We start from the raw sequence: 24,794 nt of genomic DNA on the forward strand, positions 1-24,794 counted from the left end.
TAAAAAGAGGTTCAGCTCTGGCTGGTGTGGCTCAGTGGACTGAGCGCCGGCCTGCAGACTGAAAGGTCGCTGGTTCAATTCCCAGTCAGGGCACATGCCTGGGTTGCAGGCCAGGTGCCCAGCTGGGGGTGTGCAAGAGGCAACTGAAAGATGTCTCTCTCACACATCTATGTTTTTCTCCCTCTCTCCCTCCCGCACTCTCTAAAAATAAATAAAACATTTTTTTAATAATAAATAAAAAAAGGTTCAGTGAAGATCTGGGGGACATTGTCAGAAAACTCAACCATGACAGAAGGAGTGATTTAACACGAAAGACACTGTCCTGGATTCTATTCTAAGCTCTGCCACATACCCCTCCAGGCCCTGCTTCATCTATGAAAGGAGAAAGGAGAAACTGACAATTAAACAAGACACAAGCAAGCGCCCAGCAAGGTACCTGCATGTTTTGGGTACCCCAGAAACGGAAGCAAAATATCCCTGTCAGCTAGAGACATACAGCGCTTTATAGTTTATAAAGGATTTACGATCACAAGAACTACCCAATTCCTCGAGGGTCCATGCATTTTTCAAAGGAAGGCACTAGGACCCAGGTAATTTCAGTGGCCTATCCAAGAGCTGTGTGGTAGTTAGGTAGAGAACCAAGTCCAGAATCCAGGCCCTTTGTGTCTAACCCCCAATGATGCACCTCTGTCCCAAGCTGTAAACTAGGAGTTAATGGAAGCTCAGCTTGACTTCCTGGCAGCTTGCTCTTTCCATACTTCTAAATCTAAATCCATTCTCTTCCGAAGCCCATTTCGCCTGATCACCAAACTTATAAAGTTGGCGTGCAACTCCAAGATGAGTGCCAAGCAAATGAAAAAAAAATGGATATCATAAAATTCCAACATCAAGAGAATGATTACATAAAATGTGTCTGCTATAAAGATAACGGGAAAAAACTTAAGTAGAATATGCCCTCAATTATTAAAATTAAAAAAATACATGTACACTAAAGTCACCTCTAATCCTTCTTGGAAATTAGATGGGGTATAAAAATATTAACAAGACAAAGTAAATATTTAAAATCATAATTTATGGAAATGAGAGAGACTTTCCTCTTTTTATTTTCTATTATTCTCAATTTCCTCTAATAAGCATCACTAGAAAGACAAACTCCATTTTCTAAACTGAATTTTCTTAAAAATTAAAATCAAGTTTAATCGCCACCTTTGGCAGATGGTGGCCCAAAGGCCCAAGGGCACACACCAGGTGACGGTCAAGCTCAGCCTACAGTCTAGTCTCTACACTCCCCCTCTGGTTTCTCCCCAGCACGGTCACTGAATGACTCCCACTGGCTGAAATGTCCATCGATTACTCAAGCCAAGATCAATCATGACTGAAAACTACCTGGTAGGCAAAACCAAAGAATCCGGTCTGAGACAACAGGCAGACACTGAAGTGTGAAAAATGACATCTGACATCCCAGCTCTTAGAAGAAACCACTATGTAATGCAGAAATTCCCGTCTGGTTCCTGCCCAGTTAGTTTCCACTTCGGCTTTACCTACCCACTTTTTTTTCCTAAAATTTATTTATTTTTATTTAATCTTTATTGTATTCTTTTCCATTACCATTTAGTCCCTTCATATCCCCCTACCCCCAGCAATCAGCACACTGTTGTCCACATCCATGGGTCCTTTTTCCTTTTTGCTCAGTCCCGCCACCCGCTCACCTCCCCCCACCATAGCTGTCATCTGCTCTCCATCTGGGAGTCTGTCTCTGTTTCGCTTCTTAGTTCGGTTTGTTCATAAGATTCCACATATGAGTGAAATCATATGGCATTTGCCTTTCTCTGACTGGCTTATTTCACTCCGCATAATGTTCTCCAGGTCCATCCATACTGTCGCAAAGGGTAAACTTTTCTTTTTTACAGCGGAGTAGTATTCCAGTGTGTAAACGTCCCACAGTTGTTTTACCCACTCGTCTATTGATGGACACTTTACCCACTTTTAAGATGCTATAAATCTGTCACCTGCACACTCCAGTTGGTTCCAATCACCCCTTCAGCTCTAAGTAGCTCGCTCTTCCCATTCTGATGACTTGTTTTTAGCCTGAGAACTAAGGTTAGGGAGTCATGGAACCTCAGAAGATATCAAAACTATGCAAGCAAAAAAGAGGGCTCAGATATGGTTTTATCACGGTATAGACTGAAGAGACCAAGGCCCAGAAAAGGGGAGGAATTTATTTGTTCAAAATCACAAAGCATTAGTGGCAAAGCTGAGATCAAATCCAGCAAAACACAACAAGCTGAGCCTGTGGGGCACCCACGCTGAGCAGGCACCACACTCAGAACAGGACAGGGCAGGACAGGCAGCCTCCCATTTAAGCCTCACCATGGCCCTTCTGTGGTAGGTGGCAGTTTTTACTTTTATTTTTTTAAAGGTTTTGAAATTTATTTTTGGAGCAAGGGGAAGGGAAAGAAAAAGAGAAGGAGAGAAACATCAATGTGTGGTGTGGTTGCCCCTCACGCACCCCCAACTGGGGACCTGGCCCGCTACCCAGGCTTGTGCCCTGACCGGGAATCAAACCGGTGACCCTTTGGTTCACAGGCTGGCACTCAATCCACTGAGCCACACCAGCCAGGGCAAAGTGGCAGTTTTTAAATGTTGTCATTTTTTTAAATGAGGAAACAGAGGCCAAGAAAAGTTAATGAGCCGCAAAAGCCAAGCTGGCCGGATTTCAAACTCCATGCTCTGAACCTCTACAACCACCCTGGCACCCCTCGCACCTTCCTCCGGCGGCCGTGGCAAGGGCCGAATGCACCGAGGCAGAGGGTCTGTAGTGCTCACTCACCGCGGCGCAGAGCCACCCCGACTGCTGTCTGCCAGCTGTTTGTTGAACGAATAAATGGCCACTCACCCGAGCTCCTCCATCTCATCCTCCTGTCCCGCTCTACGGCCACCCAACAGGAGCGATCTCTTCCTGTGTCTGTTTGTGCAGCAACAATTGTCCGTTCACCCCACAGACCCAGCAAGGCCTAAGCATTTCACTGGTAAAGTGCTGTGAGAGCTGTGGATGGGTCTGGACGTCCCTTTCAGCAAACAATCACGCCAACAAGTGCGCTTCTGTCTGCCTCTCAACATTCGTCCTTCTATGCTATGTATCCTTAGAGAAGAAATATATAAATACCACAACACAGATAAGCCTAAACTTCTCCCTGACCACTCCTCACTCCCATCTCAGCCCCTCCTGAGAGGTAGCCGCTGCTGGCGGCCAGACATGTATCCTTCCAGACCTCTATGTGTTTACAGAGACAGACATAGTTTTATTTTGTGGTTTAAAAAGAAATAAATGCAATCAAACTTTACATATTATTCTGCAGCATCTTCTCTTCATTGAATGCGTCCAAAAGATATTTTCATGATGGTACGAACAGATCTCCCTCAATGTTCTTCACTCCCACAGAGCATTCTAAAGCACGCTTTCCCCAAACTTATTGCCCACAACCCATAGAAGGAAACATAGTACCCTTCATTCTTGAAATATTTTCTGTTTTATTCTACTGCATCTTGTAAAATTCTGATTGCAACCTAAGCAACTGAATTTCATGAGCTGCTATGGGCCACAGTCTGAAATATACTTTTGAAAGGATCTGTATTTACACAATACCCTCATGATAATTCAATTTGTTCCAAGTTTGCCTTTTACAAACAATGCTGGACACATATCCTCATACAGATCCCCTTGTGCACATGCATGAGGATTTCTTGTGGGTAGAGAGCAAGGGGAACTGCGAGACCTAATCATATTCAAGTCTTTTTAAACAGGCAAAGGATTTGAAAATATACAAATAGCTAATAAGCACATGAAAAAGTGCTCAATATCATTAGTCATTAGGGATATGCAAATCAATCCCAGGCCATACCTTCACAGACGGCTGCAATAAAAAGACAAACAATAACAAGTGTTGGTGAGAGTATGGAGAAATAACAACCCTCATACACCGCCAATCAGAGTGTAAAATGGTGCAGCCACTTTGGAAAAGAGTTAGTGCCTTAAAATGTTAAATATAGTGTTATCATATGACCCAGCAATTCCACTCCCAGGTTTATATCTAGAGAGAAATAAAAATATGTCCATATAAAAACCTGTATACAAGTAGATGTTCATAGCAATGTTATTCATAATAGCCAGAAAAGTAGAAACAAGACAAATGCCACAAACCAATAAATGAATAAACAAAACATGGCACATGTATACAATGGAGTATCATTTAGCCATAAAAAGGGATGAAGTACCGATACATGCTACGACATGGATCCGTCTCACAGAGACAACAGAGCATAAGATCCCATTTACATGAAGCATCCAGAATAGGAAATTCTATAGACAAAAAGTAGATTGTGCGGTGGCCTAGGACTCAGGTGGGGAAGGAGGAGGAATGGGGAATGTTATGGACTGAACGTTGTGTCCCCCCCAAAATTCAAGCTGAAACCCTACCCTCCCCATGTGACGCTATTAGGAGGTGGGGCTTTGGGCAGGGAATTAGGATTAGATGAGGTCATAAAGGCAAAGCCCTCAGGAGTGGGACAGTGTCCTTAGAAGAGATGAGAGAGAGCCTGCTTCCTCTCTACTCTCTTTCACACGAGGATACAATGAGAAGTCAGCCCCGAGAAGTCTCACCAGACCGGACCATGCTGGCACCCTGCCCTTGGCCTTCCAGCCTCCAGAACAATGAGAAATAAATTCCTGTTGTCTATAAGTCACACAGCCTTTGGTAATTTTTTTACAGCCCAAGCCGACGAAGACAGTGAGCAACTGCTAACGGGCATATCTTGGGGGTGATGAAAAATTCTAAAATTAAATTGTAGTGACAGTTGGACAACTGTAAAAATACTGGAAAGTCATTAAATAGCATATTTTAAATGGATGAACCTTATGGCATATAAATTATATTCCAATAAAGCTATTTAAAAACACACAGGCACATTGTTAATGTTAATAGATGCCAAGCTGTGTTCCAGAAAGACTGTATAAGTTGACACTGCACTTTTTCATTGATTACAAAGCAGCATTTCACTACTGAATAACCGACCTATATTTACATAATGTTTATCTTTTCACACAGAGAATGAACAAAATTGATTCATTCAACAAATATTTGTTGAGCCTCTATGTGCCAGACATGGTCCTGGGTCTAAAGATACAGTGGGCAACAAGCCAGGCGTGCCACTGTCCTCAGAGTTTACACGGGTGACGAGGAGTGCTCCCCTCAAACCTCACGGTCTAGGGATACCCCTGATCCAAGGTCAGCCTAGGATCAAGTTCGTAGGCCTTCACTGAAAATTCCCTTCCACCATCCCCTTTCTCATCTCAACCCCCTTCTACAAAATTCCGCAAAGGCACCCTCTGTCTGATGGAGAACAAACCGTGTACAAACTTTTAGGAAAACACAAACTAATAAGAAAACATTTCTTTGTTGGTCTGCCCCTAAGCAGACAGCAAGCACTTAGTGGCCACACGACGGAGGGACCTATAGGTGAACAAACTGAGCCCGGGTCTTCGTAAGCTCAGTTAGGGAGAGGCAGAATCCTGGGCAAGAAATCGAAGCCACTGACCCAGGGGTGAGGATCGGAGGATTCTGTCCAGGAAACAGTGCAACACGGTAGCGATATAAGAAAAACAACTAACATTTAATACACTCCCAGTACGTGCCGGGCTCTAATAATTTCCATTAATCTACACAGACACCCAAATAAAAGAGATATTATCCGGTAATATCTACACAGATAAAGTCACCGAAGAGAAACGGAGGCTCAGAAGGATTAAGTAAATTACTCAAGCAATACAGCTAGTAAGTAGCTGGCTAAAGCAGGATTCAGATCCAGTCATTTGAGCACAAAGCCCAGGTTCTTTCAACACCACCATGTAGGGCTTAATAAAAGGTTTTAGCTTGGGTGAGGCCCCCGGGGCCCGGATCTGGGCCTAAATGTCACCAGGTTGGAGTGCTCTGGGACACCAACAGGTGATCGGGTTTAGGGAAAATGACGCACCACGAACCTTAATTCAACAAAAGTCTAAGGACAAACTGGACTCCAGTTTAGTCTCTAAAACTGGGGCTTGGAAATTACCAAGCAGGAGAGTGCTCTCATTAGCAGATGATGAGGTGATTTTTAGTCTATGGATTTTTCCCTTCCTCTGTGACCACCTAATGGAGAGCCAATCTCTCAGGATGTTTCTGCCAGTCTTTAAGGCCAGTTCAAGTACCAGCAGTTCTGTAAAATCCTCCCAGAAGCCTGTCAGAATGGGTACAGAGAACTAGTCAGAAGGCAGGACAGGGTGCTGAGAACCCGGCTTTGGAGTCAGCAGGCCCGGATGAAATCTTGGCTCAATCAGGTACTTCTGGTGGATCCCAGACCTGTTCACCTCCCATCTCTGAGCCTCAGTGTCCTCACCTATACAAAGGGGGTAACACTGTCAAACAATGGCTGTTTATTCAGTGATTTAACAAAGTTACTGAGCCCCATTTATGAGCCAGTTACCAGGTGAAGAACTAGGGTTACGAAGACGATCAAAATGCAGCCCCTGCTCTCAAATAAGTCATAGTCTAATCTGGGAGACAGACAAGTGAACAGCATATCTGCACCATCCGTACAGGGGACATCGGGCACATGAGGCTGCTGAGCACCTGATCTGGTTAATCCACGCTGAGAAGCGCCGTCAGTGCAAAACACATACCGGACTTCAGAGACTCAGTAAGCTAAAAAAGAATGCAAATTCTTTTTAATAACTATTAATAATTTTTCTTGTTTAGTTAGAATGATAATATATGGAAATATGGAAATAAAATATATTAAAGTTCATTTCACCTGTTTCTTTTTACTTTTTTAATTTAGCTACTAGAAAATTTTTAATTACATATGAGGCTGAATATATACTTCTATTGGACAGCGCCAGTCAATAAAATTCAGCAAGATAAGGACTGAGGTAGGGTCGGTGATGGATGGGGCAGCTAGGAGAGTAACGAGGGCCCCAGAAGGGGTGGCGGAATGTCAGTGAAGGTCTCCTGGCCATGACATCTAAATTGAGATCTGAAAAATAACAGGCCTTAATAAGGCAAAGGGGTGTAGTAAGGGCAATCCAGGCAGCAAGACCAGCAAGTGCACAGGCCAAGCAGAAAGAAAAAACAAGGCAAGCTCATTCATGACAGAGTGAAGAGCCTGGGGAGGAGACAGGGTAGGGAGAGGGAGGACGGGGAGGCTATGAAGTAGATGGGGCCAGGTTAGGAAGGACCTTGGAAGCTGTATCGAACAATTTCACACTGAGTGTGGGAAGAAGCCAGGGAGGGTCTGAAGCAGGTGAATAAGGGAGTCACTGCCAGGAACGTACACAGCCCCCTGGGTCCTGCAAAGTCAGGGAGAGGGGGAGAAGGGAAAATACCTGATGACCTGTTAAGTTGCTACCCTGGGTCAGGCACCTGGCTTAACCTTTTTAGGCTCACCCACTTTACAGATGACGAAAACTGATGCTCAGAGGGTAAGAGAGCCATCCAAGGTCACAGGACCGTTAAGTTGCAGAACTGGGACTGACACCCAGCTAGGTCTGGCCAACTGGCACTGAGATGAGAAAAGCTATCTGAGAGAATAATAATGGGGTTTATCTTAATGGCAATGAGAAGCAATGAACACATAAAGCAGCAAACTGTGATCAGAATCACATTCCTAAAAGAACTTATGAGTTAGGATGGCAACACATGGAAACAGTAAATTAATATTAGAGACTGGAAGGAAAACAGGACAATCTGGGTGAGACATCATACCACAATATATTGGGGCAGTGGGAGCAAGACAATGAGGAAGAGGCATGATGAACTACCACAGGATCCAATGAGGCAGGAGCTCCAAAGGGCCTTGCGCTGCTTTATACACAGTAGGTTGGCAATAAACAAAGTATTTGTCCACGTTTGCTCAATATAGGACTTATTGATGCCTGCTGTCCAGGCATAAATACTGTGTCCATTTCACTCTTCAAAGCGTCCAGGTTTGCACAACAAATAATACAGTTACCCTTTCCATTAGGGTCTGTTGACTAAGAGCAGCAGCCTGTCCCCAGCAGACCTGGATAAACACCGCGTCGTCTCAGCCACGCTCGCCTCCGCATCCTTCCACCCACTCTCCAACCGGGAGTCGCAGACAACCACAGTGCCCAGCACTCGAGCAGCGCAAGGCTCTGTCAGGCCTCCCCATCAGGAGAGACCCTGGCCCCACCAGCACTGTGGCCTCCAACTGCCTCTTGAAACAGGCCCATTGGGAGGCCACTCTTGGTCATTATTCCCTAATTTATATTGCTATTGAGGACGATGACGACGATGATGACGATGATGAAGGAGGTGATGATGACGGCAACACAATCATTTTAGGCACTGATTATGTGCCAGGCACTCTCCTTGCCAAGCAAATGGCTGGGCAAGCATATTCTCCTTTAATGCTCACCCCAACTCTGTTGAGTGGATATTACTACTCGCCCCATTTTACAGATGGGAAAGTAGGTTAAACGACTCGACCAAGATGACACCGCCAGTTAGTTGAAAGGACTGGATTTGAGATCCAGTTCTGTTTAACTCCAACCAAGGTTCCTAACCACTGCGGTCCCACTGCCTCGGTCTCAGTAGCCACTACGTGACCCCATATGCAAAGTCCGGACAGACCAACTACACTCCCCATAATGAAAGCAAACCCCGAAACCAGAATGAACCATCAAGTACCCTCACGGCCATGCCCCTCAACCAGCTCCCGCTCACGGCCACACTCCAAGAGGTGGCCCTCCTCCCGCTCTTTCAGAGAAGCCTGTTACCTGCCCCTCACCTCCTCTTCAAAGGACGTCCCGAAATAGGAAAGGCGAGTGTGGCGCCGGCACCCCAGCCCTGCCCGGTCAGTATCAGCTGGCGGGTCCCCAAAGAGACCTCCGCACAAGAAGCCCAACATGCACACCTGCCTCTGCCCGGAAACCCTCAAGATCAAACCCCAATTCTCCGCTGAAGCGAACCCCCATCAGCGGGGACCCCGTCCTCGTTACCGCGAACCCGCAAAACCCGCGCCGCACCTGCAGACGCTGAGAGACCCGGGGAGGGTGACGTCCTCTTCCAACACCGAGTCCATCGCGGACACAGAGGAGGTGGTGGCATTGGTGGGGGTGGCGGCGGCACCACTGGTTCCCCACCGCGGTCTCGACCCGCCCGGCTTCCCAGGTCCCCGCCCCCTCCAATCCCGCTCTTGTTCGGACTCCGGCGGCGCAGCTGCAATTCAAACCGCAGCCACCGCCATCTTTCCCGGCGCTTCTTCCTACGGAAACGAGGCGTGGCCACCGCGGTGCGTGCCGTGAAGCCGACCGGCCGGGACCCGAAGCCGCGCAGGGAACCGCGGGCGGGCGCCATCTTAACTAAGGGCAGGACATCGGCGCTTGGGCCACCAAGACCAAGGAAAGACAGCGTGGAGGCCATGTTTGGTGAGGTCAGTCAGGCCGAGGCCAGGGAAGGTGCCATCTTTGTTGAGGGCAAACTTGGCCTCGGTCCCTTAATTTAAGCGGGAGTTGGGAATCCGGCCCCTTGGGGACCGTCAGAGTCCATAACCAGCTCTATGCTTCCCTAGGATAAGGACCACCACCGATATGTTCCTCCAAAAGCCTTGCTTCCTTCCACCCTGGCTTGAAGTTCACCAGATAATCCTGTGCTGCCTCCCTTTAGAAAAATCCGACCTGTAGAATCCCAACTCAAGTAGTAATTTGCGCATTTAATTTGAAACAAGCTCACTCCCGTGAGCCGAATGGTCAGCAACACTTACTCTCCAATCTCTGCTTGTGACTCTTTATTACATTTAGGGCTCAAACACACTTAAGATCAGTAAACTGAGGCCAAGAGAGACAAAGCGACTCTCCCAAAGTCCGGCACAGCAAGCCCGGGAACTGGAGTCAGGTTCGGGGCACATCCCCCCGTTCTCAAATGCAAAACTCCCCAGGATAAGCCATTTGGTAGGCCGTAAAGCAAGCTACATTAAATTTTAAATAATTGAAATCCTATAAAGCACATTTCTGACTACTAGGGAATTAAATTAGAAATTAATAACAGAAGGAAAGTTGGAAAATTCTCAAATAACTGAAAAATAAACAACACACTCTTAAATCACCAATGGGTCAAAAACGTCAAGAGAAACTGAAAGTACTTTGAGACAGATGAAAACAGAAACACAACACACCAAAACTTACGAGATGAACAGCTAAAGCTAGAGCTTGGAAGGAAGTTATGACTGTAAATGCTTATGTTAATTTAAATTTTTTCTCTAATTCTCCACCTCGAAAAACAGAAAAAGAAGAACAAAGTAAACCCAAAGCGAGCAGAAACAAGGATGTATAAGGATTAGAGTAGAAATAAATAGGAGTAGAAAAAACAATAGAGAAAATCAGTGAAAGCAAAAGATGGTCCTTTGAAAGCTCGACATTCACAAATCTTTAGCCAGATGAACTAAGTATAAAGGAGGGGGAAAAACTTGAACTACTTAAGTCAGAAGTAAAAGAAATAACATCGCCAATGCCATTGCCAAAATAAAAAGAAGTATAAATGAGTACTATGAACAACCATACGCCAACAAATTACGTAATTTAGATGAAATAGGCAAATTTCTATAAAATTGATGCAAGAAGAAACAGTAAATATGAATAGGCCTATATAAAGAAAAGCTCAGGGATATTAGTGGAATGAACATAAAGTTGGGCCAGGTGGATCAGGCCGACTTTATTAATTTAGGACCACTAAGCAGAGATTCTGGACCTGACGTTGTAGCTCGAGGGGTTAGAAAGCATTCTCAGTTAGTTTGGTCCGTTGGACCAAAAGGGGATGCACACTAAGTGAAGGTGAAACATCGAGGGAAATCAGCCTGTTAGAGTGGGTTTGTCATGTAGGACCTGCCCACCCCATGCCAGGAGGACCCAAAGGACGCACTTCTCACAACTGGGAAAAATACATGTGTGAGGGGAGCTCCAGGGTCCTTGAATAGCCCTGTGGCTCCTCTTTTCTGCAGTGAGAAGTTACAGTGAAAGCTAGGGCCACTGAACTGGGATCCTTCATCGCAGGAGGGCTAATTGCGTCTTGGAATGGCAGGGGCCAAATAATGGTCCTCACCGGTCAAAGACAGAGGGTGGCGGAGTCAAACACATCACCAGGACAATCTCATTCACAGACGCCTTTGGCTCTGGCTAGTGGATCATGGTGCTCCTGGAAGAGAAGCAGATGAGCTGTCTGTTTGGTTCTTTTGAAGATTTTCATTTATTTGTTTTTAAAGAGTGGAGAAAGAGAGGGGAAAAAGATGTGAGGGAGATACATCCATCAGTTGTCTCTCACACAGCCCCCCAGCAAGGGACCTGGCCTGCAACCCAGGCACATGCCCTGACCAGGAATTGAACCAGCAACATTTTGGTTCACAGGATGACACTCAGCCCACTGAACCACACCAGACAGGGCTAACATGGGCAGTCTATTAAACTCCTACTTAATCTATATAAGCAGAAGAGTCCTAGGTCAAGTAAGCAGAAATATCAATTGAATCACCAACACAAAGAGTCATGGCTCCTTAACTGTGTTCCTGACTGAGCCAGTCTGCAGACCCCCTGAGGAAGGACCCCAGTACACTACCCAAACTGTATACTGTTAATTTTTCTCCTGGCTTTCCCCCAAGGCACCTACAGTCTTTCACCCATGTAACCCTGCTGTGGGGAAAGGAAAATAATCAGACTCGGGAAATTCCTGGCCCCTGCCATTCCAAGACGCAATTGGCCCTCCTGCAATGAAGGATCCCAGTTCGGTGGCCCCAGTTTTCACTGTAACTTCTGACTACAGAAAAGCGGAGCCACAGGGCTATTCAAGGACCCTGGAGCTCCCCTCACACATGTATTTTTCCCACTTGTGACAAGTGTGTGGTCAGCGCGGCTGCGCGGCGAGGCCCGACGGCCCGGTCCGGCGCGCTGCGCGGCGGCCGGCGGCGGCACCATCCACGGCGGGCTCGGGAGACGGAGGCCGGGCTCAGCGCGGGCTCCCCAGCATGCCCCGGCCGGCCGCCGCCTCAGAGCCGGGCCGCGTACGCACGGTGGCTCCGCAAGCGCCGGGATGCGGGCCGGGCCTTCCCTCGCACCACGGTGCTCCCATGCACCGCGCGCCCGGGGACCTCCGCCCCGTGCCCCGTGCCCCCAACAGAGCGCGCGGTCCCTGCCGCCCGGCCGTCGCGGGCCCATGGACGCGGCCTCCTGGGCCCGCTGCCTACCTGCGCTCGGGCCCGCCTCTCAGGTGCCGGGCCGCTTCGGGTCCCTGCGGTCGGGGCGCCACCAGTGCCCCGGGCGCCCCGCGGCCGCAGCAGATGCTACTGGAGCCTCTACGCACTCCCGGGGCGGGGCAGTCTGGTGGGCGGGCGCAGGGGAGGAGGAAGCCAGAGGGGCAGTGATCGGCGGCCCTGTCGGCCAATGGCAGCGCCGATCTTCGCCTACCAAAGGAAGCCCTCGGCCAGTGGCAGCCAGGGGCGGGGACAAAGGGCAGGGCGTAAGGTCACTTGCGTACGGTGGGGCGCGGGGATGGGGCCTTCAGGTTGGGTGGGCTGGTGTGGAGCCAGCAGAGTACTCCCAGCAGCGACGGTGGCGGAGGCGGTCGGTGTCAGCGCCCGGAGCGGCGGCGCCCGCGGTTGGAGAGCGGGGACGGCGGCGCCGGGAGCGGGAGCTGGGGCGGCGGCGGAGGTGCTATCGACCACCGCCTCTCCGGCCGCCCCCGCTCCAATCGCCTCCGCCTCCGCCGCCGCCGCTCCGGCCGCTGCCACCGATAACACCTCCGCCGGCCGTCCCCGCTCCCACCGCCCCTCCGACGGCCTCTCCTACCTCTGCCGCCACTGGGGCCGGTGTCGGCGGCGCCTGGAACGGAGGTGGCGGCTGTGGGACCGTGGCCGGCGGTGGCGAGAACGGGGGTTGCGGCAGTGGAATCGGGGCCGGCGTCGGCGGGAGCGGCGGTAGCTGGAGCTGGGGTGACGGCCGAGGTGCTATCGGCGGGAGGGCCCGGAGCGGGAGCGGCGGTGGCCGATAGCACCACCGCCGACGCCCCGGGTCCTGCCGCCGCCCCAGCTCACACCGCCGCCCCAGCTCACACCGCCGCCCCAGCTCCCGCCGCCGCTCGCGCCGCCGCCTCCGGCCCTGGTCCCACCGCCGTCGCCCCCACTCCCGCTGCCGCGGCCCCCCGACCCCATCCTAGCGCCGCCGCCCCGTGTCCCAGCGCCGCCGCTCCGGGCCCTCCCGCCGATAGCACCTCCGCCGCCGCCACCGGGTCCCGCCGCCGCCGCCCTCCGGGTCCCACCGCCGCCGCCCCCGGGTCCCACCGCGACCGCCCCACCGATCCATCGCCGCCGCCCCCGCCCCCGCCGACCCTCAGACGGCCTCTCCGACCTCTGCCGCCGCTGGGACCGAGGGCGGCGGCGGCGTTTGGACCCGGCGGCGGTGGCGATGGGACCCGGCGGGACCGGGAGGCGGGGCCCGCGGCGATGAGACCCGGCGGGACCCGTCGGCGGCGGCGGCGGCGGCGGCGGCAATGAGACCCGGCGGGGCACGGCGGGGGCGGCGGTGGGACCCGCGAGGCGGCGGTGGGACACGGCGGCAGCGGCGGCGGTGGGACCCGGGCGGCGACGTTTGGAACCGGCGGGGGCGGCGGTGGGACCCGGCGGCGGCGGCGATGAGACCCGGCGGGACCCGGACCCGGCGGCGACGGCGATGAGACCCGGCGGGACCCGGGCCCGGCGGCGACGGTGAGACCCGGCGGTGCCCGGCGGGGGCGGCGGTGTTATCTCGTGTGCGGCGGTGGGACCCGCGGGCGGCGTTTGGACCCGGCGGCGTTGTCAGTGGGACCTGGGGGGCGGCGGTGGGACCCGGGGGGCGGCTGTGGACCCGGTGGGCGGCGTTTGGACCCGGCGGCGGCGGCGATGAGATCCGGCGAGACCCGGCAGCGGCGGCGATGAGACCCGACGGGATCCGGAGGCGGCGGAGGCGGCGGCGGCGGCGGCGGCGGCGGCGGTGGCGGTGGGACCCGCGGGCGGCGTTTGGACCCGGCGGCGTTGTCAGTGGGACCTGGGGGGCGGCGGTGGAACCCGGAGGCGGCGGCGATGAGAGCCGGGTGGCGGCGGTGGGACCCGGGCTTCGGCGTTTGGACCCGGCGGCGGCGGCGGCGATGAGACCCGGGTGGCGACGGTGGGACCCGGGGGCTTCGGCGGTGGGACCCGTGGTGCGGCGTCTGGACCCGGAGGCGTTGGCGGTGGGACCTGGAGGGCGGCGATGGGACCCGGCGGGCGGCGGTGGGACCCGTGGGCGGCGATTGGACCCGGTGGCGGTGGCGGTGGGACCTTGGCGTCGGCGGTGGGACCCGTCGGCGGCGGCGATGAGACCCGGCGGGACCCGGCGGCGGCGGCGGCGATGAGACCCGGGTGGCGACGGTGGGACCCGGGGGCTTCGGCGGTGGGACCCGTGGTGCGGCGTCTGGACCCGGAGGCGTTGGCGGTGGGACCTGGAGGGCGGCGATGGGACCCGGCGGGCGGCGGTGGGACCCGTGGGCGGCGATTGGACCCGGTGGCGGTGGCGGTGGGACCTTGGCGTCGGCGGTGGGACCCGTCGGCGGCGGCGATGAGACCCGGCGGGACCCGGCGGCGGCGGCGGCGGCGGCGGCGGCGGCGGCGGCGGCAATGAGACCCGGCGGTAACGTGAGGCGGTGGCGCCGGCGGTGGGACCCAGTGCGGCGGCGTTGGGACCCGGTGCGGCGGCGGTGGGTCCCGTAGGCGGCGGCGGTGGGATACGGGGGGCGTCCGTGGGACCCGGCGGCGGCGGCGTTGGGACCCGGCAGCGGCGGAGATGAGACCCGACGGGACCCGGAGGCGGCGGCGGGGGCGATGGGACCCGGCGGGAACCCGCGGCGGCGGCGGTTAGTCACGGCGGGGCCCGGCGGCGGCGGCGATGAGACCCGGCGGGACACGGCGGCGGCGGCCGTGAGACCCGGCGGCGGCGGCGGTGAGACCCGACGGGACCCGTCGGCGGCGGCGGCGGCAATGAGACCCGTCGGGACCCGGACCCGGCGGCGACGGCGATGAGACCCGGCGGGGCACGTCGTGGGCGGCGGTGGGACCCGGCGGCGGTGGCGGTGGGACCTGGGGGGCGGCGTTGGGACCCGGCGGCGGCGGCGATGAGACCCGTCGGGACCCGGACCCGGCGGCGACGGCGATGAGACCCGGCGGACACGGCGGCGGCGTCGGCGTCGATGTGACCCGGCGGACACGACGGTGGCGGCGCCGGTGACCCGGCGGTGCCATCTCGTGTGCGGAGGTGGGACCCGGGGTCGGCGGTGGGACCCGCGGGCGGCGTTTGGACCCGGGTGGCGGCGGTGGGACCCGTGGTGCGGCGTTTGGACCCGGCGGGGGCGGCGGTGGGACCCGGCGGCGGCGGCGATGAGACCCGTCGGGACAGGGCGGCGGTGGGACCTGGGGGCCGCGTTAGGACCCGACGGCGGTGGCGGTGGGACCTGGGGGGCGGCGGTGTGTCCCGGAGGCGGCGGCGGTGGGATCCGGGCTGCGGCGGTGGGACCCGTGGTGCGGCGTCTGGACCCGGCGGCGTTGGTGGTGGGTCCCGGGGGGCGGCTGTGGACCCGGTGGGCGTCCGTGGGACCCGGCGGGACCCGGAGGCGGCGGCGGCGGCGATGAGACCCGTGGGCGGCGGTTGGACCCGGCGGCGGTGGCGGTGGGACCTGGGGGGCGGCGGTGGGACCCGGAGGCGGCGGCGGGACGGGGGCGGGGGCCGTCGGCGGCGGCGGGAGCTGTGGCGGCGGCGGTGGTACCGGGGCCGGCGGCGGCGGGGGAAGCTGGGGCGGCTTCCGTGGCTGGGACGGCAGCAGGACCTGTGGCGTCGGTGGAAGTGCTATCGGCCACCGCCCCTCCCGCCGATAGCACCTCCGCCGCCGTCCCCACTTCTGTCAAAGACTCCGCCGCTGATCCGACAGGCGGGGCCACCGACCCTGCACCTGCCGCCCCCGTCTCTCCGACGGCCTCTCCTACCTCCTGTGCCACTGGGACCGCCGCCACCGCTACCACTCCAGCCGCTGCCACGCACCGCTCCTGCCGCACCCGATCCCGCTGCCGCCGGCCCCGGTCCCAGCGGCAGCAGAGGTAGGAGAGCCGTCGGAGAGCCGTGGGAGAGCCAGCGGTGGCCGCTGCAGGGTCGGTGGCCCCGCCTGTCGAATCAGCGGCGGAGTCTTGGACAGAAGCCACGTTCGCATGCGCCTGCCCGTGCCCCAGCTGGAGATGGAGAAGCTGCAAGCAAAGTAATACACACCGACGGGAGTAGAAGACCTCAGCCGGTCAGAAGGATTGAGGTACTTTGTGATGCTTCTATGATCTTAGCAAACTTTTATGCCACCGAGTGGAACCTGCTTCATTGCCCTAGGAGTCTTTTGTATAGTCCCGATAACGAGTGAGACATCCTTTGACCTGAGTGATTAGATGCCTCTAGAATCTGTAAATATGACATAAATGACTGCATTTTCCCGAAGGTGGTGGCACTGGCTGTAAGTGATGATGGAGGAAGCAGCGATGGGCCCAGTTCATCCCAGGAAATAGTGTGGGGAAGGCCAGGGGAGGGAGAGCGAGGGCTGGGTGCAGGTGAGCCAGGCTGGGGATCATGGGGGACATCTGGAATGCAGCCCGCCTGGGGACTGAACCTGACCGCGAATCCAACGGATGACCTTTCACTTTGCGGGACGATGCCCAGCGGACTCGCCGCACCGGTTCGTCAGGGCTGCGCAAACTCATTTCAAGACAAAAAGTAAAACAATAAACACAACAAATAACATCCAAAAAAAGTAAGTTCCTTTTTTTTTTATAATCTTCAGAATTTCGCCTTTTTCTGCCTTTTTAATTTATGTTGTATATATCAAGTATGATTTTTTACTGCTATACCATCTGATGGCTTTTCTGTTTTTCTGTAATTATTCAATGCAAAATACGCAGCCAATGTTCCACGAGAGCTGGAGCTGGATGGGTGTGCTCTTTGTGCACTGCAAGAAGGTTGTGTCGGTTCTCATGTAAAGCACTTGAAACTGACATCAATGCCTGTTAAGTGAAGACGGGCATGCTATGGGGACATTTCATCCTTGTTCCCTCTGGCTTGAAAGTTCTGGTGTTTCTGAAGTCAATGGCCTGATGAAGGCAAGTTGTCTATTTCAACCCAATATTCTGCCCTGTGCTTTCAAAGCTTTGACACAAATCTGTCCGTGTCATGGGTCACGTATACTTCTTTATACTCCTAGTTCTTGGCTCAGTGCTCCTAGTTCACATAGGTTCATGTACACATAGTTTTTCTTAGATAGCTTTAATGATGCCGTTTTCTAAGGAGAGAATTCTGGTCAGTCTTTTCCTATTTCTTTGCCGTTGCCGTTGGCAAGTACCCAAAATGCTAGATCGGGGGATTCAAAAAACAGTTAAAAAAATGTGATCACAGGTGGCTTCCCGCCCCCCGGGACTTCTTCTGCTTTGTGCTTTTCTGGAATTTTTACAGTGAATTTCTTTTGTAAATGAAAAAAAAAATTCTCCCCACTGGAATACATTGTATTCAGTCTCAATAAATGCAAAGGCGATACCAATGATATTTCACATTGTTTTTCCTCAAAGCACTGAACAAATAAAAAATAGATTTAAAATACAGTCATTTCCAAATTATTACATCTTTATATACTTCATTCCTAAGGGGACTGTTTTGTTTGGATCCGAGGGATTATAGTGCTTTGTTGTCTACATGTGTACATACACTTTTTTTATTTCTTTTTTTATTATAACTGAAAATTTGAAGTTTAGTTTGTTTTCATGCATTGCTTTCTCTTTTGATTTTTATTATTTGGTTCGCATCTAGACTGCAAACAAAATAATACGTACCATCCGGAGTAGGAGGCCTCAGCTGTTCAGAAGTATTAAGGCCCTTTGTGATGCTTCTATGATCTTAGCAAACTTTGATGCCACTCAGTGGAAGACTCAGAGTGGTATGTATCTAAAGAATGAGTGTTCACTTCTGGCTATGTTACTTTCTGTGGGGATATATTAATTTTGGAACCCATATGTTAATCTCTCTAAGATCACTAGCAGTACTGTAATTACAGATATGAAGGTCCTGATGATCACAATTCACACATGATGGAAAACTTAATTTTTATCTAATAGCTTCAACCCCGTCCACTTTTCCACTTGATATCCTTTGGTGCGACTGATAATAAATGACTGCACTGACTTCATTATTTGATTTCTCTGGGTAATCGTCTGTTGCAGAGAATTGTAGAGAAGTAAGTCCTTTAACTGAATAGCTGAGAGTTTTTAGGGTCAAAAGTGTTTTAGAATGGTGTTAGTTACTCACTGTGCCCTTGGAGTGAAAAGTGAAAAGGCTTCCATTTCCTCCATAGAATGCCTTGCCCATAATCCATCCCTCTTCTTGCTGGGTCTGTACGATGGCTATAAACTGCTGTAGTTTTTGGTTATATGCCCTCACTTATCAGTATCTTTCTCCCCATGCTTTAATAATGATATTGCTTTTTCTGTTCAGAATCAGAGCTTCCCCTTTAAATCCTTACTACTTTGAGATAAGAATGAGACTTCTCGTTGTGTTCCTCTAAGCAAACAAAAAGTATCATCAAGCCCTTTATTTCCTTTTAAATAGTAACGTGGCAGGAGTATATTATGTCATCATCTAATGTAATTTTTTTTTTCAGCATGTAATTACCTTACAGTGCTCAGCCCTGCCCTCAGACGGAATGCGGCCACCGAGCAGGGGCAGGTCACCTGCAGACACGCCGTGAGCCGTGCTGACCATCGCCTGCTCTGACCCTGAGCTGCGTCGGATCCTGAGCCCCGGGGTCTTTGTTTCTAAGCCAGGGCCTGAGCCACGGAGCAGCGGCAGGTCGGGGGTGTGGCATCTGCTGAATGGGGCTGTAGTTCAGTGCTAGTCCTCCGTTTTTGGTTGTCACTGAAACCTCTGTATTTTAAATACAAAAGACATAAGTAGTCTAAGTTTGAGTTTGAAATGAGAGGTGCGGTGGGGCATGGCTTTTTCAGCTACAGTGAGAGCAGTCAGCCGTGCCGTCTGTGCTCTGAGCTGAGCAGAGAAGGAGGCGAGGCCAATAGACTCAAACTCTCGATGAGCCTGAAGACTGTTTAATAAGTGTGCGGGAGAAGAGGTTTGATTAGAATGTGGAATTTAAGATTTCTAAGCAGGTGTAGTTTTCGGAAATTAGAAACTATACAGTATAATCCGCATAAATGGTTTACTGAAAGAGAGTAAAATGGAATTACCTTGGAAAGAGATGAAGGATATTATGAATATAAAATGACTTTATATATCGGTCCTCTGCATTTTAAATTCTACCTGCAACTACTTCATTTTTGAAATCACCTTTTAATCAAGATTTCTCTAATTCTGTCCAGAAGTAGTTCATGTGTGTTTTATTGGAGGTGGACCTTCTAAACAGTGGTAGGGATGAGGAAGTCAGGCAGAGCAGAAAGAGAATAAACTAGTGTGCGCTGTAGTACTGAGGGGATCCGGGTGACGAGTCATTTGGTGCCTCTGCAAAGTTTATGTGCCAGTTGGGAAGAAAGTCAGTTAGCTGTGGAGCCTCCGAACCTCACTGTAATTTTCACTTAGAAGTTGCTTTTGAACCAGATAAACTCCTTCTTGCTCCCGAAACAGTCCTTTTAGACTCGCCAGAGATATCGTGGATGGGATGGGCATTACTGGTGTTGAAGGCATCTTCGGAAGGTAAGTGATGGAACGTAAGGTAAAGACGATGATTTTTGACGCCACGATTATTTGGATAGTCGATTTCTATAGGTTATAGAATTCATTGCTAGAATTACATCTCAGTGCTTTGCCAGTACTAAGGGCCAGACCCTGGGTGAAAATCATAACCATTTCCCCTTCTTTCAGATAACCTGGGACCTCCTCCAGTATATCCTATGGGCTGTCCTTCCCAACTTCTTCTGGAAGCCTCCCACCTTTGCCTTTAATACCTCTGTTCTAGCTAACTCTTCTTTTTTACTGCTGAAACTCCTATCGGGCACTCACAGTCGGGCTCATATGCCTTCCCAAAGGAGCTTACGGTCCACCTCGAATGTCTGCTACAAGAAATGTGCAGTTCCCTGTAGCTTTCCCACCATAGGTCTCTATACTCAGCTTTTAATGGGGCAGAGTCTAGTCAAAGTAAACTAATAATTACCATCATGAGTGACTGAAAGAAATATGTTGTAGTATTGTATCATTATATTTGCAGGTATTTTAATTAATGTATAGTTGACATAGCATCTTACATTACTTTCAGGTGCTGGACGACATAAGGATCTGACATTTACATACCGTACTAGATTGATCATCATCTAGTAGCCATAGGTCACCATACAAAATTATTACAAGGTTATTGACTATATTCCCTGTGTTGTATATTACATCCCTATGACTTACTTATTTTATAACGGAAAGTTTGTATCTCTTAATCCCTTTCACCTTTTCATTCATCCCCCACTCCCACCCTTGGGCAACCATTAGCCTGTTCTCTGCATCTGTGAGTCTGTTTCTGATTTCTTTTGTTGGTTTTGTTTTTTGTCTTTTGTTTTAGATCCCACATAGAAGTGAAATTGTAGCCTACACGTCTTTCTTTGTCTGACTTCTTTCACTGGTATAACACCCTTTAGGTCCATCTAACTGCTACTGTTGCTGTTGCTTGGGGAGACACATCTGAAGAAAATATTGCTAGGGCTGATGTCAAAGAGGTAAGTGCCTGTGTTTTCTTCTAGGAGTTTTAATGGTTCTTAGGTCGTACATTTAAGTCTTTAATGCATTTTGAGTTTATGATTGTGTACGGTGTAAAAACGTTGTCCAGTGTTCGTTTCTCATGTGTATCTGTCCAGTTTTCCCAACACCATTTAAGAGGTTCTCCTTCCCCGTCGTGTACCCTTGCCTCCTCGGCTATGGGTGAAGTAGCCGTATACGTGTGGGTTCGTCTCTGGGTTCTGTATTCTGTTTCATGTACACATATATTTGTACTGATTTCAGAAAATTCTACTGAAAGCCCACTCTGCCAAGTACTACACTCTTTGAGATATGAATTTGGAAGTTATTATCAAGAATGGTCTGGGTATGCCACACATGACATAGCTAGCTAGCTAGACAGACAGACAGACAGATGTGGAAAACACTGGTGTGTAACAAAAGCCATATTTATAATGTGGTTGTAGGTGCTGTGAGAAAACCACGGAGGTTAAGAGGAGCACTCAGGAAACCCTGTTAACCATTGTAGAGGTAAAGTATATTGCAAGGAACTCTTTATTCCTCTACCCGATGGACTGTGTCTTGTCAACAAGACACTGCTTTGAGGAACAGTGCTTCCTTTTAATGTGGTGGGCCGGTGCCCAGCAGCGGCAGGGTGGGCTTGCACACATCAGTAAAGACTGGTCTGGAATGCCTGCAGTTCCCTCGGGTCTCTCACAGTGTTAGAGCAGAGCAAGCAATCTCCGGTCTTTGGTACGTAAATCAGCACGTGGGCATCTCAGACCCTTCTTTTGGTATTCATTGTCTTCAGAATGGAGTCCGTTGCAGCACTGAGAGAATTCAGGTTATCTCCTCTTCCCCCCGCCAGGTTCTGAACCAGGTCGTCAGACACATGGGCGTCAGAGTCAGCATGGTTAGTCGGGGCTGAGGAGTGCGGGCCAGACTGGCTTGCGTCTGAGCCTCTCTGCTGTCCTAGCCTTGGGATGGTCGGTGACCCAGCAGGGCTTTGAACCTGCAGGTCACACACACTCCATTAGGCCCTCTGCCTCATGTTCAACAGGGCAGAAAGGGAAGGCAGTCATGAAATTTCCAGTGTTTCTGACCCTGGCTCTACCCAGCAGGAACTGTGTCCCTAAGGCAGCCATTGACCATCCTGGGAAAAGGTACGTGCGGCAAGAGGCGAGGAGTCTTCCTCCTCAGGGAAACGTGGGAGGTGGAGGATGGGCAGACTCACTTACATCCCTGCGGTTTTCGTTCCTTCAGGCTGGTGGGGCTGGGCCTGGCTGGACTTCAGTGTCCCCTGTACTGTCTTTAAAAAATATCGACACTGACCAAATGCAAACCAAATGTTTAGGGATGTGTCAGGAACATCGACATGTTTTAAATGCTCTCCCGCTGTGCAGCCAGAGCTGAGAATCGCTGTCTTTAATTCACTGGCATTAACCGCTAAGCCTCTGATCAGGCAACAAGGGTGGGGTTGCATCCTGTGTGGAGTGAAAGAAACGGTCTGTTAGGACGGTCCTGTGTCCGCCCTTAGGAACCGAAGGCTTCATTATAGGTCTCTGCAGTGCTGGTGGCGTTATAGATTTTTGCTAGAAAGGGAGTGCTGTAAAGGACCCCAGTGGTGTGTTGGCCATTTAAGCAATGAGGCCACGCTGTTCGCAAGACGGAATAAAACGCATTCCCTCTTCTTTTCTCCGTCTCAGTTATGTTACTACACACACTATTGATTACAGTTTGCCATTGACTCTGCAGTCAGAGTCAACGATAACCTGGATGTCTCCATAATGGAGAAATGAAAGTCTAAAGTCAAATTGTCTTGCCTTTTTGTGTTTAAGGTAAAAAGGCCAAACTTCTCCAATTAATTTAAGATCCAAAGAAGTTTAAAAGATTCCCCAATAGTTTCCTCTGCTCACTCTCAGGCAGAAGGGTCTTTCACGCCTGGGTAGATCTGGGCTTCCTTTAGGAGCCGTGTGCTGAGTGAACACCTGCTGGCAGAGGGTCGTTTCTTCCAGGACTCAGAAGAGTTAGTAGTCAAATGTCAGACTGCTCCTGAGCTTCATTCTTTCGATAGTCACAGGGTATAAGTGAGAGAAGCAACAGCGGCCAGGTCACCGAGGGGTTCCTGCAGCAGTGTAAGGGCTTTAGGTTCTGCCGAGTGAGATGGAAACTGCTGGAGGGCTGTGAGCCTGAGAAGTGACTTGCATCTCCACCTGCAATACCTGTGTCACTGAAAAGGTCACCGTCTCGTGATTTGTGTATTTGACACTGAGGTACCCGATCTTCCCTCCGTGAATGTTCAAATTTCCTGAAATCATTTGATTGTCCCAATCGTTGCGAGTAGTTTGCCAGTTGAAGGCTGTGCATCTTCGGCTTTAGGAGGTGCTTCTCAGTGGCAGCAGGGGTCCCAGTCCTGCAGATGCCAGTCCAGGCCCCTCTCTTGTAATTCATTGTTTTTCCTCTCTTAGGTTTCACTGGGCCCCAGTCACTGTCTCTGACGGAATAGCAGCTCAAAAAACATCTCCTTGCTCACCAAACCCCTCTTTAGGAGCGCCTTGGCCCAGGTGTGCTTCCCTGCCCCTCTCAGCACCTTTGTCTCCTCTGGCCTTCATGATCGCTCTTTCTTCATAACAGACCGCTGGGTCCTCCAAGATGTTAATCAGTTCCACTAAGCAGATCTCTTTCTTTGCCTCACAGGTTCTCAGCCAAGGGCAGTTCTGTCTCCTAGAGGATAGCCGGCAGTGTCTAAAGACATTTTTGATTTTCAGACAGGGGCAGAAGGGTGAAGAGGATACGCTCGACACTTAGCCGGTTTCGGCCAGGGAGGCCGCTAAACGTCCCGTGTACAGGGCCGCCCTCGCAACTGGGAAGGGTCCGATGCCGCGGCCCACGCAGCGCGATGTCGGACCTAAGAGACCAGAGAGCGTGTCGACCTGGAGATTCAGAGAAAAACGCAGACACAAGACACAAGATGAACGCAAAACGGGGGTCCGGTGGCCCGTTGCCCTCGGATGGAGAGACAGTGACACAGGCCTGAGTCCACCAAGTTTATTTATAACGTTCCAGTACATCAGCTACTGACATCAGCAGTCAGGAGGGAAAACTAACAAGTGAAACTTCTAAGAAACGAAACTGATGAGGAACCCCTGAGAAAGCTGCAGGCGGCGCGTTCTCAGATATCTTGCAAGTAGCTCCTGCTCTAACCTAGTAGTCAGGATGTCCCCTGCTCCTGCTGCTGCCAGCCGGCGCGGCTCCAGCCCTCGTATTCGGTCAGACAAGACCTTGCAAATACCTGATCCCGGCCAAGCGAGCTGGCCTTCCTTTTGGAACTTCAGCTTTCACCGTGCCCTACAGTCCAGCCCCAAAAGGTGCACAGCGCCGGGACTGAGACACCCTGCTCCAGCTTAATCGGCCTCTCTTCCCGTATTGTCTTCTCTCAGCCACTTCTGTTCTAACAGGTAAGACTGCGGTATGTTTTTTAAATCACTTCCTTCTTGATTTTAGAGTTTGCATATGTGATTCCTAACACACATCCTTGGGTTGGAAATACTTTGCGTTGTTTCTCTACTCCAACCCAAGAAGACCATAGAGTCTCTTTATAATTGAGGCCTTCATTCCTTTTCATTAGTTGATTAGTAAAAGATTCCTTCCTTTGGCGGTGAAACTGGTTTGGATCTCTGAAATCTAAAGCCATGTCAGTGCTCTACTTGAAATCACATAGGGGCCCTGAACTTGTGGACAAACCACTTATATTCACAGTCGGTCCCGCCACACTTTTTAATGGGCCTGGAGGACGCTCAGAACCGCATAAACAGACACCAGATTTTGGTACTGCTGATTCAGTACATTAAACATGTAATGCTAAATACATTGTACAATCTCAGCCCGAAGACCTGCTGGGAAATGCAGTAAAGCCATCAGTAAAAAAAGCGTTCTTAACTTTATAATGCTGGAGTATCCTGCA

The 24,794-nt window shown here is 51.6% G+C and overlaps 1 long non-coding RNA gene across 10 annotated transcripts; it reads left to right on the top strand.

The window, feature by feature from the left end:
• The first annotated feature begins 16,701 nt into the window (after nt 1-16,701).
• LOC150006677 (uncharacterized) lies at nt 16,702-23,804 on the top strand. 10 transcript variants are annotated; one of them, XR_016511974.1, is made up of 9 exons: nt 16,702-16,889; nt 17,038-17,235; nt 17,936-18,062; nt 19,757-19,825; nt 20,385-20,832; nt 21,116-21,361; nt 21,891-21,993; nt 23,299-23,394; nt 23,528-23,804. It is a non-coding gene; the product is annotated as an uncharacterized LOC150006677 (long non-coding RNA). The 10 variants fall into 10 exon arrangements; XR_016511973.1 differs by lacking the exon at nt 16,702-16,889 and adding an exon at nt 22,905-23,103 and having other exon boundaries at nt 16,896-17,235; XR_016511979.1 differs by lacking the exon at nt 16,702-16,889 and adding an exon at nt 22,905-23,103 and having other exon boundaries at nt 16,896-17,235; nt 21,952-21,993.
• Nucleotides 23,805-24,794: the final 990 nt, after the last annotated feature.

The sequence above is a fragment of the Furipterus horrens genome, unplaced genomic scaffold (genome assembly GCF_987537825.1).
Source record: "Furipterus horrens unplaced genomic scaffold, mFurHor1.1.pri manual_scaffold_6, whole genome shotgun sequence".
In the NCBI taxonomy this organism is placed as follows: Eukaryota; Metazoa; Chordata; class Mammalia; order Chiroptera; family Furipteridae; genus Furipterus; species Furipterus horrens.